This window comes from Crocodylus siamensis, chromosome 6 (genome assembly GCF_052110815.1).
Source record: "Crocodylus siamensis isolate JL-2025a chromosome 6, ASM5211081v1, whole genome shotgun sequence".
NCBI classification, from domain to species: domain Eukaryota; kingdom Metazoa; phylum Chordata; order Crocodylia; family Crocodylidae; genus Crocodylus; species Crocodylus siamensis.
The window spans coordinates 93,795,072-93,807,171 of record NC_143400.1 but is presented as its reverse complement, the minus strand read 5'-3'; the positions used below and the strand labels follow the sequence as shown (position 1 = coordinate 93,807,171).

The window sequence follows — 12,100 nt, the reverse complement described above, 5'->3', positions numbered from 1 at the left end:
CAGCCTATCATGGAGTTTAAATCCTTAGGACAAGGCGTTCCCTTGTCAAGGTGATTTTGATTTTTAGGGGCAGAATGTTAGCAGGTGAAGGGGAGCTGGAGAAAAATCCTAGCGCTCTTTGTTGCTCCCCATTATGTCTTGCCTCTTGATTTCCTTCATTTTTTAATTCAGTATCTGCCCTTCACATTTAGAACCTGCATAGAATAGGCCCAGGCTCTGATTTAGCAAAGCTCAGGGATAACCTACTTCCTTTGCTGCAGAAAAAGGAACAGTCCAGCTTCCTGGATGTATAGTTACAGCAAGTTACCGAGGTTTTAGAAAAGGATGCAAAGGGACTTGAAAATGCTGTATAGTGAGAAAATCAGGGCTCCTCCAGGAAGTACTGCTTGTTCTTACTTCAAGGCAGAACAAACAAAAGAGAGAGGAAGATTCATCTGTATCCAGTGGATTTGGGTTTGGCTAATGCAGACCTCTGGGATTCCACTGCTGCTTGCACTTAATTCTCCAACCTCAATGTGTTTCTTCTATGAAGATATGAAGAGTCAGGGAGATTAGGTGTTACACATGCATGTGAGCATGTATGCACACATGTGAGTGCAACAGAAAGCCAGAGGCTTTAAAGTTTAACTCTAAATTGAAGTCTCCTCGTGAGAAAACCCAAATGATGCCCAACAAAGGCTTCCATCCAGATTAAAAGCTTAAATGAATTAATAACTGAAACTTTACACAGAAGTTGGGACTCCTGTAATAGCTAGACATACCAAGATAAAGAATAAAATGTTTTATGGTAGTTAAAAAGGATATTAGGATATTCTTTGTTTTTGAAAGATGCCATGATGTCAATGGTGAACACAACCATAGTCAGACAGACCTGTTTTATGCCATGAGGAACTATAGTTTTTAGATTTCAATAACTACGTAAACTCAAGTTTCACAGAGCAGCAACGTCATGCAGCAGTTATACAACATTTTTAGCAGCAAAAACATTACTTGGAGCCGTACAACTGAAATGCTGCAATGGATGGATTTTGGATAGAATCAACCCATTTATCAACTATACTTTTCCTTCTTCTTTTCTCTCGTTCCCCACTGTAAGACAATCAAGGTTTCCCCTGATAAAGCCATCAGAACATAAACCTGCAATGACAGTCACTGTACTTAGCTGCATACCACATAAAATGAAGAGAAAAAGATTTTTCCCCTGTTTAACAAGCTGTTTAGAATCAGTTTCCTCATTTAAGATATGCACACCAAGTATTGATGGGTAGTTTTCTGGGGGAAAAAGGTGCACATATGTGCCTAAAAAAGTTATGCTATGCATACTTCCTTATAAGGCCCTCAAGTATGAGCTCAGAATACGGATATCCTCAACAGGCCAAAAACCCTTCTGGGGTCTTTGCATTTTTACTCAGGACTTCTTAACTACAGTCATGCCTTTAAATGAGTGTCATTAGTTCTACTTCTGTAAAGGGAAGGGGGGACCAGTTGGACAGCAGCAAGGAGACATTTCTGAATGCCTACCAGCTCAGTAGCATTAGGGTCTTCATACTGCCCTTCCTTTAGATTGGACGGCCCATGCCAAAAGTACGAAGTAGATCACACGCACTAGCTACAATCACAGAATCATACAATATTAGGACAGGAAGGACCCTCAGGTTGTCATCTAGTCCAGCCCCCTGCCAGAAGGACAATCATCCCTAGGCAAACTATCCTACACAAGTGCATCTAACCCAGGGTTTGGCAACCTTTTTGGGCAGAGTGCTCAGAACACCCACAACCTCAACTTGTAAGATGCTGCTGTGCCAGGGGCAGATAATGGGGGAGCTGTGGCAGGCCCAATCCTTATGCCAGCAGCACAGCCCTTGTCCCTCCCTGCCACCTGTCCCGAGGCACATGTGCCAGGCAAAATGCCTTTGCATGCCATGCTCTGGTACCTGTGCCGGGGGTTGCCTACACCTGATCTAACCTATCCCTAAAACTACACAGCAACCCTGTCACATACTATTTAGCAACCTACGTTTTTAAAGCACTGTATTAATCATTTGTACGCTGCCATATATTAACATTAAATAGGCGATTGGAGAGGTGATTATGTGGTAAACGGTTCTGCCAGCCAAGTTAAAACTCTCAACGGGATCCTGATTGCTTGAGACATCTACTGTACTCCCTCAGTTTGCAAAATATTACACATCCCAACCCTCCACATAAAGCCAAATGCATAGTCTTTGTTTCAGCAGTGCCACAGAGTGGTCTCTTTATTATACTTCTGGCAAAAATATCTTAGCAACAGCTGCTGGACCTACGAGCTCCACAAAATGTGTAAAGAGGCACACAGAAGTAGTTTTTCTAGTCTGCAGTTTAACTATACCTTGGAGAAATACTGTTAAGAGAAGGAAGGTTCCTTCCATCACAATGTTCCCACAGCGATGTGTGTATTGAGGGGACAGAGAAGAGGAAGAGAAGTGAGTTATTTGCTACTGCAGCAGTCTCCTTTTCCCTTGATGAAAATTCCCCCTAGTGACAAACAACAAAGAATAGAGGAAGATATTATTGTGTCAGTGAGAGGGTGGAAATCTGGGTAGGAAGATCAGCAGTTCTCTCCAGCGCAGCGGTCTGAATATTCTTCACCACTGAACTAAACAGCTGCCTTGGCCATCCAGACTCCTAAATCTTTAAAAGAGCCGACTTCAAAACCTAATCTCTTGGCAGTACTAGCTTTGTTCTACGACAGAAATTAGGGAGCAAATATGTCAAATGATATGTTGTAAGCTATGGGTCTTGCACGTCTTCTAATATCACTTGTGTGCTGAATAAGTTTCAAGGGAGGTGATCTTGAGACTAGACAATCATTTCCTTTTGACCCCAACTGAGCTAAGTATCACTGTGAATCTGGAATCGTTTTAATTTCCCAGATTGTTGTCATCCTACATTACCTTTCAGTTTCCGATGGAGAATTTTACACCTCACCTTTCCACCAGAAATCAGTCAGATAAACTGAAACCTCCAGAGGAAGAAATGAATATGGTAATGTGATTCATCTCATTAAAACAGTACAGAAAATGATTTTACGTGTGAGACACAGATCAAAGTGCTAACACCTTAACAAGCAGCAGTGCGTCCATCAGAGGCTGTATTACGACATTACTCCTACAATCTTCTAAAAGTCTTTCTGCAGATTTCTAAGTGTAAGATTCCAAGGTCCCTTAAAACAGAAACAGATTAGAGAACATTTGGCAGTTTGGGCAATAAACTTTTTCATTTAAGGCTGCAACGAGCAAAGTCACATCCTTTCATTTTCTGCAGTCGAAAATGAAAGCACTTGCATAGAGCTAGAAGAAAGGTTAGCTCGACCCTACATATGTACCAGTGCATGCATGTTTTTCCTGCAGTACACCACCTTCTGGGGCTTGATGAATGCGAATGTTTCTAGCATTGGTGCAAAGTACTACACATCAATAAATATTCATTCACTGGCAAAACAATCTTATTTACTGTCTGAACCCTGCTTTCTTCCTTCACGTAGCAAGCAGCAAAAAGAGTCTGAGAACAAAGGCAGTAGATACAGCAGCTCCCTGCTCAGCTGCACGTGATCTGGATAGCTGACAAGGGAGCTGTCAGAATGATGTTCGCTCTGTCCAACCTGATCTCCCTTATGACTCCGACGGAGGGGAAGGGAGGGAGCAAAGACAGTTACAGCCCAGCAGAAATCCAACTGAGAGAGCTTTTGCACAATTCACCTGGCATCTAGTGTCTTGTCTGGATGTGAATGGGGGAAGAGCATGTGCTGACCAGGCTGATTTTAAAGATCATCTGAGCTGATCTCAAGATCCCCTGCTAAATGAGTCTGCCTTCATGCTGTCCTCTTCAGCATAGTGAAGAGCTATAGGATGGATCTATTTATGGATGTGAGATAGTCAACGTTTTCTTGCTTCCACAATGCCAACTGAGAGCATGATCCTCTGTGGCTCGTCAACAGGAAAAGGCAAAAGGTCTTGAGGGCCCACAGCACTGTTCTGGTAAATCTGTATCCAGGCCTCAAAGTATATAGTTCTTCTGTGGAGAATCAGGAAAGAGCTGGAATAACATCCTCTCCCTTGGCATTAATGTCCTGACTTGTGGTGCCCAGACAGAGGCACTGGCACTGAAGGGCAAGGTAAGAGTTGGTATAAATAAGAAGAAGACACCAAGGCAGGTTTTTCCTGCACCACTCCAAGACTACTGCAGCCTTATATGTGGTGCCATGTAAGCATTTCATTCCTAGCGTAGGTCAATGAGATTGTTTTGGGTTCAGAATTCGCTTGCAGGAAAAATGGACTTGGTACCCTAACCAGACCCATCAAGATCTAGAAACTGCCAAGTGAGATGAGACTAAAGAATGGAGTATATCCCTTTTAGTGCTGGGAGAAAAGATGCAGCCAACTGCATGCTGGATTACTGAGTGAGTCTTGCCCAGATACAGATGGCATGGACATGGGCATTGGTCTTCAAAATGATCACTGAACGACACATACCTCTGGAAGCCCTTCAGGGCCTGAGACCCAATGCAGAGCCTCTAAGGGGTAAGATGCTGAAAAAGAGGAAAAGGTGTGCAAGGACAAGGCATCGTATGCTGCTCTGCACAAACTACAAGAAAAAAGTGAGAAAACTAGGGGAAGTTCTAGCCTGAAGACACAAAGGTGAGGTCCATTTGCTGCTCTGTGTGGGAAATAGGTATTGAGGTGATTGGGAAGCAGAGCCACTTACTGAGTAGGGTAACCTCACCCTTGTGCAACATCCCTTGTGCAGTTCCCAAAGGGTAAAGCTCTTCAAGGCAGTTCTATGGCTCAGCAGCAGCAGAGCCACATCCTACAGGTGTGAAAACCCACAGCTCCCTGAAGAAGAAATAAGTGATGTGTGCTGAGGAGTCCAGACACCCAAATAATTTGCACTGTGTGTGAAGCCTTCCACCACTTGTTCTGCACTCCAAACCCGGGTTAGGTCAGTCCTAACAAAGTCATTATCATCATTATCATTAGCAGGCTTCTGAGAAATGACTTGCTGCAAATTACTCCAGGGTTTATTAGACAGGTGTTCATGCTACAGATGACATGCATTAACTAGCTCCTGATCAATAGTCTCAACAGAAAGAGCTAGGTTTGAGAGTTCAAGGGCTGAACTCCCCTTGCATTCCCAGATGCACTAGGACTGCCTATGCCCGCCTTGCTCTGTAGATGGAGAACTTCAGTCCCTCTGGTCTCCTACCAGCACAAACATTTGCTTTTATAAAGTTTTCACCACCAACTGAATTAACTAAGGGCTTGTCTGTACTGGGGAGCTAACTGGGACTTAAGCTGGGAATGTCTTTAGGGCAAAAAATGCTATCTGGATACCCTTATTCTGGATTAAGAGCTTCCACACTGGCCATGTCTACACATGCACTTAACTGTGGAGCAGACTAATTAGCTGCGGAGTGAAGCATCACCGTGTACACATGTGATGCTATTAGGCCACTGTAAACTAATTAATGCTACCATAAAATAGTAGTCAGGGACAGAACCATCTTACAGTGGGGTAATTAACTGTGATTAAATGTACGTGTAGATGCTGACTGCGGGCATAAATTGTGCGTGGTCAGCCCAGCCACCAGGAGTCAGACTTCTGCCTGCCACTTAGCTATGTGGTTTTGCACTTTCAGCACCCTTGTGCCCCAGCCAGACTCTGCTGCCTGCCACCACCACCCAAAGCCTCAAGCTATCCCATCATGCACCCAGCATAAACTGCTCCACCCCAGCTCAAACTGGTGCTGTCCTGGGCATACATGTAGATGCTGCACCCAGGAGTTTACTCCGGCTCAAACTGCTCCGGATTTTATTGCTTCAAACTAATTGCACTGGGAGTCAATCAGTCAGAAACAATATTCCAGCCTAACTCCCCATGCTGGTAGGCCCTTATGGCTTACCTATACAAAGGGTGTGTTTTTTTCCTGGTGTAGCTGGTGATTTGAAATGGGGTAAAGACATCATTGCAAACACTGCTTTATAATAATGCAGTATATCTCCACTGTGTGCAACTGCATTAGTGCAAAAGCCCCTAATATGGACAAATTCTACGTCTCCCAACCCAAACCAGTCTGTAGTCTGGCACAAGGAAGGCACACATACCCTGAGGGTGGGAAGAATATGTCAAATGATCAAAGTCTCCTCTTCCAGGTGTGTGTGTGTGTGTGTGTTCAACCACAAGTAATGCTAACAAATGACAAGCTGAAGTTAAATGCTGAAAAGTTACTTTAAAAAAATCAGGACCTCAGTTGCTTTCATAGAAAATGCCAATTGCAGCCTTTAGGGAAAAGGTGAAATGAGTGGTGCTGCTGCAATACAGCTGTTAATTAGTCCATAAGGACTCATGTTTATGACAAGAGTGAAATCTCACTGCTGCAGCAGAAACCACGTTGGCTACGCACAGCTCTACTGTCTTTGACAATACCACAGCAATGACTAGATACCTATTCTCAAACACACATACAATGAGGTGGATCTGACTATATGAAAGACAGTTTCATAGAATCACGGGAAAGTAAGGCCGGTAGGGAACTTCAGAGGTCACTGCCAGAACATCCCCATCCAAACCATCCTATACAAATCTGTTGTCTAACCTACTAATAAAACCACACAGTCACTCCTGACATAACCACAAGGCATCACACCCAGACTTGCCACAGGTAAGGCATGGGGGACAATGAGCTCCAAGGCAGGCTGTGCCCCACCCTGCCAGAGGAAGGCAAAAATCCCCAGTCTATATACCAGTCTAACCAAGGGGTAAAATTCCTTCCTGCTCCCAAAAGTGGTGATCAATCTGCCCCTGATGGGAGGGGCAAGACCCTCTAGCTAGGAGCTTCTGGGTTTAAGTCTCACCAGGAGCACAGACAGCCACGTCAAAATCCCTAGCCTGGGCTGCAGTCAGCACCCAATGCTTCCAAAGAAGGCAAAAAAACCCCAACCCCTGACACATGTAGGAGGGGGGAAAAATTCTTTCCCAGCCCTGGGGACACAGCAATCAGCAAAGCCTAGAAAGCCCAGTTTACTAATTAGACTTCTAGTTTCCTTGACCTTCTGCAGGCACACAGCATATTCCCAAGTGTTTCAATCTCATGTTACTGCAATTAAGGGACACATCTAGGGAACAGAGGATGTCCCTTAAAAAGGGGATTTGGTATCCTTGAAATATAATTGAAGAGTCACAAATGGAGTTAATTTGATTGAGGTTTTACAGTGGAATAGTACTTAGCCCTGGCACTAGCACTGTGCATGTAATAAACAAAATAAAAATTCAAATCAGCCACAGAAACAGCTAAGGCAAGCAATTTCCTTGCGTCTGTATCGACAAGTGCACAATCTTCTACTTGCTGATGCGGCACAGCTGAGACACAGACCACCCTGCTTCTGGCATTATTATAAATTGGTCCTCTGTTTTACTATCCATGTGGACAGTCCCAGCCTGATTTTCATTGGAGCCAAGGATGCTCAGCATTTTTGAAAAAGTGAAGCCATACGTGTACCAGGGAGATCTGTACCTTAGACATGCCAAGAGGACAGCTCTCACAGCCAGAGCCCTTGTGACCGAACACAGAAGATAGCAGCGTCTTCATTTTAACTACTACATTTCCTCCTCACGTGGCTGAAGGCAGTGGGGCCAATCTTTCTGGCAGGCGTGCCACAAATTAGCATCACACCCTCCCTGAATGCCACTCCAATGTTTTTCCCCTGCCAGACCTGATACTCTGCTTTCTGCTCTCTGCCCTGTGCTCCTGGCCTGACCTTATGCTCTGCTTTCTGCCCTATCTGCTGCTGTGTGCTTGTCTGTCTCAGATCTGCTGCATGCCACACATGGAGGCTGCCCTTGGCACTTGTGGTTCCCATACCACAGGCTGGCCACCCCTGCCTTAAGGAATGATTCTTCATGGAAAGTTTCTCCACCAACTGCACAGTCCCTCTGAAGAATGATATGATAATTTATGTTCAACGCTCCCTAACCCCAAAGGGCACAGTCTGGAGGTTCCCAGGCAGGCCACTGTGTTCAGCTCCACATCTGAACTGCTTCGTTAAAAAAGCAGATAGAAGCTGAGGAACATTCTCTGAGTCAATGAAACTGCTCTTCTGTTTGCAGCAGCCACAAAAAAATAACAAAAAACCCCATGAAGTATTCTTTGCTTTCTCTGCTGACATGGCATCATGAGTGAATCCTTAGAGCTTCAGGCAATTCTGCTGATGTGATATGATGCTGTTTCACAAGCAAGAATTATAAGGAGTCATTGTGGTCTGTGTGATATTAGACACACAGGGAAAAACAATCTATTGCTACAGAATGAAACCCAAGTTAAGTTCTTTAATGGAGGATAGCCTAACGATAGGTCTCCTGCTAATTTCAGTAGGAATCTCCCTGGGATAAACTGACTGTAGGACTGGAACCAAATGAATGTCATCTATTTGGAGTTTGCACCTGAAAACTTAACTTATTCTGGAATTTCTATTTTCAGGCCAAAAAGTTAACCCGGGGCTCTGTAAAGCTGAGAGGCAAAAAAAAAAAAATCATTAAAAAAAATCCAACTTCAGATGCTTCCTCAGATTGACAAAGGGTATTTATACTCAAAAGCTTGCAAAAAGAATTTTTCCAACTATTTGAGTTGGTCTACCAGATATCAGATTTACCCAAAAAGTCTTGTCTGCTTATTTCCAACCAATAATACTAGATTGTATCGTTAAAGAAATCTGTAGGTAATTTTAGACTAAGATGTACATTCCTTCTTTCACATGCTCATAGCCTTTTGAAAAATGTATTTATATGGCAAGTTCTACATGCCTGATGCTAATTTAAGAGAACAGTGGGGTTTTTTAATTGAACAAGACAGTGGAAATATTATTTCCGTGGTGAAAAGATTCTATACACAATGCAAACAGCTGTATTTCACACGCTATTTCTCTCAAGATGTCTAGCCCTCAGAGGATGAGACTGTGGTCTACTTTGAAAACTATTGCAGTGGCAAGTTATTGAAAGGCTAGTTTTACACAAAGGTAGTGTGCAAACCCCACTTAAATGACTTGAAAGACTATTTGAGGAAACAGAATAACATAGCTACATTTATTAAAAAGAGCATTAGGGTTGCAAAGTCAAATTCTTAAAATTTAGTAAATGCCATGATGAAGGTTACATGTGCTGCCTTAATTAGCTCCCTTATGTGTATGCATAATTGTATGGTGTTTAATTACTTGATTATATGCTATTTTTTCTACTGGACCTCTGTCTCATTCAGTACATTCACTGTACCAGAAAGCAAAAGAAGGTCTTGTGTGTGCAATATCCTTGATTAACAATTAGGCTGAAAGAAATGGGATGTGTATAACCCCCATCTCATCAGAGAAATGAGGACATCATTGCCTAGGAGATAAGCCAGGCAGGAGACCACCTTGATTCACAAAACCTGTGTTATCTTCCACTTAATGTGAGAAAGTTTCACACCCCCCAGGCAGGTGGGTATTTAAAACAGGAAAAAGGAAGCAACAGAGAAATGTGGTAGGAGACAGGTATAGAAGTCTGCAAGAAGCAGGAAACCCTGAGGACTGGACTGCATCTAGGCTTACAGATAAGACTGTTTAAATCTTCTTGGTTTTTCTGTTTTTTTGTGGTGAAGACCAAAAGGAGGCTGGCCAGGGGTATGCTGTGACTTGTGCAATAGGCTAGGGAGGAAGGATGCCTAGGAGTTTTCCCCTAAGAAGCAGACCAGGCTGGAAAGAGATGGGTCTAATGACTCTTCTTTGGGAACTTCCTGTACTCCGAAACAAAAGAGGAAAATGCTAAGGCCTCAGGCTAGTGTCTCACAAATAGAGCCCTAATTCTTATACTTCCTGACTTAAGGCCTTTTAAAAATAAATAAATAATGCCATAGTGAAAACAAATCCAGGTTCAACACCTCTCCTTTAGCAGAGTGACTTTAAACTTAGTTTCTAATGCAACAAAGCTCACTTGAAAAGTGCTTAATGAATTGGAAAGAAAGCAGGCCAAGTCATTCCTTCTCAGAGATGTTTAGTGACCACTTCTTCACTTGAATCAGTGCAAGCAAAGTGAAGCAGTAGGGTCAACTGAGGATACTGAACTCTAGTTTGGGTTACTTCTGTATAAATAAGCTGTATCAATTCTTTTTCCTTCTCCCTTCTTGGAAAGGAGGGAACTTGAGTCAAGAAAAGACTCTTCAAAGGGAACAGTGAGGTTTCAGCCTCCAGTTCCCATATTTCTAGCCTTGTTTAATAGGAGGGAGTTTAAAGGAAGACCATATCTCTGACTCCAAGAGTGCTTGCTACTAATTCCCCCACATGGTGTTGGGATCCAGTTTGTAAGATCACAACTTGTTGCTGAGGAAATGACTCACCAGGAAGGATTAATTACTTAATGTGAGGAATAATCAGCAGCAACAGATGAGTGCTTAAAAATCCTGTCTTAAGAGAGTCCTTGATGCTTAAGAGAAGCCAAGTGACCCTGACTTAAAAATGTAGTAGCAGAATGCTGTACCATCATACAGGCCTGGAAAGGGGGATGGACGGGCATACTCCTGGGAAGTGACAACTACTCCAGAGAAGCCAGTTGCTGTGTTGGTTGCTTGTAAAAGTTTCATATCTAGAAGAGCAGCCTAACCTAAGGCTGTCTGTCCACAAGAAAGTTAGGATAACCTAGGAATGTCTTTCCTGTCCCCTCAAAAGCAACAGAACAATGTTGCATCCTGAAACACCAACTGCTTTTAAACTTTTTAAAGTTCTTAACTAACCATTCCCCTAAACTGTGCTCCAAAGGAATGCAAAACGAAGTGATAATGGAAGGGCTCCTTTCTTCCTTCTCCAGAGGCCATTTTCTCTGCCTTTAAACCATGAAGCCTGAGTTCAGCTCTATCAACTGTAACAAGGAGGTGCATTTTTTCTAACACAGTAAATGCATTTTCAAGCTACTTCCTTTCTATATCTGACTCAGATCTTTTCATCAGGAGACCTCCCAATGTCCTGAGGAAAAGTGGTGACTATCCTAGTGTCTCAACTTGCAAACTAAGTCATCTCATCCAAGATATTTGAATAAATTTGCAGAAAATAACTTCTTCTGACTGATTTTTCCACCCTATTCCAAACTTTAGGAAGTATTTGGGTGCTAAAGAGCCCCACACTTGCAAGGAACTAAGTATTCAATGCAAATTGATTTAACAGAAAAACATTCCCTCTCTCTAGTGAAACTCGATGCATGTGTGTGTTTTTACAAACAGAAAAACTCTGCCTTTTAATCAATGCAAAAAAATACAGTTCTTCACTGTTCCTCAACCTAGACTCTTCACTTCTACTGTATCCAAAAGAGACGCTTCACAAATCAGCTCCCTGCTTTTTCAGTAGTATGTCAAAATGTCTAGGCAGAGATGCTTCAGTACACTGCTAGGTGTGCTGCTTGGCTCTGACCACTAGTATCTTTAGGTAAGGCTTACCTCAAGTCCTCTGAAGTCCAGAGGAGACAGGCAGGCAATCTGCTTAAGTCTTGTACCTTAATCGCAAGTTAACGTATACAAGATCTCCTCTGACAGTCTTTCCAGTGATGCCTAGAAAAAAAACCCATCCTGCATACCTGGAGCACAAATAAAAACCTGTCCAACTGTAAGCCAGGCAAGCTTCATGTACAATACAACATGAAGGAGCTGTCCTGTGTACTATTGATTCTGTAGTTACAGCAGCATTACAAGTACTGTCCACTGTACCACCATCCTTCATGAGACTGACCACCTCCAAATTCTGTGTGGTTTTAATTATCCCTCCAACATGAGTTTATCACAGCCACTTGCTTCAACCCTATGCTGTAGAATATCCTTCCAAGAGCTTTTTGGGTCAGCCAAAACTAGGGAGAATTCCACTCGCTTTTGTCTTCCACTTCTGAACCAGCCACTCCTCAGAGTCCTGCAAACAGTCTGCTCCAATGCTGCCTTCTAGCTGAACCGGTCTCTGCAAAAGTATCAGTGAATTCTTTTTTCCCTACACTTAAGCATAGTTTCTAGCACTTGTAGTGTGGTGAAAGCCTCTGTTAGCAGATCCTTCCTATGCTGAAT

The 12,100-nt window shown here is 43.0% G+C and overlaps 1 protein-coding gene across 3 annotated transcripts in view; it reads right to left on the bottom strand.

The window, feature by feature from the left end:
* PDE6D (phosphodiesterase 6D) overlaps positions 1 to 12,100 on the bottom strand; it is a 44,493-nt gene that overhangs the window by 23,279 nt on the left and 9,114 nt on the right. The gene's annotated exons all lie outside the window — the stretch shown is intronic.